Source organism: Calidris pugnax, unplaced genomic scaffold (assembly GCF_001431845.1).
Source record: "Calidris pugnax isolate Ruff unplaced genomic scaffold, ASM143184v1 scaffold82, whole genome shotgun sequence".
NCBI classification, from domain to species: domain Eukaryota; kingdom Metazoa; phylum Chordata; class Aves; order Charadriiformes; family Scolopacidae; genus Calidris; species Calidris pugnax.
The window spans coordinates 979,098-979,745 of NW_015090833.1; positions in this window are offsets into that span (position 1 = coordinate 979,098).

Consider the following 648-nt stretch of genomic DNA (forward strand, 5'->3'; position numbering starts at 1 on the left):
GAAGGCGGCAGCCGGCCCCGGGGCCACCCCAAACAGCCCGGGGGCCAGTGGCCCAAGGCGGGCTGGAGGTAGCCAGGGGAGAGGCTGCAGCTTCAGCCCGAACCCTCAGCCCCCTCCCGGGGTGCTGGAAGGAGCCGGAGGAAACGCCGACCTCCGGTAGCCACGGGTGCCCCGGCGGTAGCCACCCATGGGGGGGGTGTTCTTACCTGCGGGAGGTCATGGCTCCGCGGAGCTCCGCGCCGACTGCGCGCCCCGACCGGGGCTCCTGGGCCCGGGGCCGGCGGGGAAACCCCTCCCTGTGACGCGGGGGAATCCCCGCCCTCCGCCCCGCCCGCTGCCACCGCCCCCGCACACCCCGCACGGCCCCGCACGGCCCCGGGCACCCCGCACACCCCGCACACTCTGCACACCCCGCACATATACGGACACCCCCGGACACCCCGCACACCCCCGGACACCCCGGACACTCCGCACACCCCGCACGGCCCCGCACGGCTCCGGACGCTCCGCACAGTCCCGGACACCCCCAGACATCACGCACACGCCACACAGCCCCGCACACCCCCAGACACCCCCGGACATCACGCATACCCTGGACACCCCGCACAGCCCCAGACATCCCTCACACCCCGCACAGCCCCGCACACC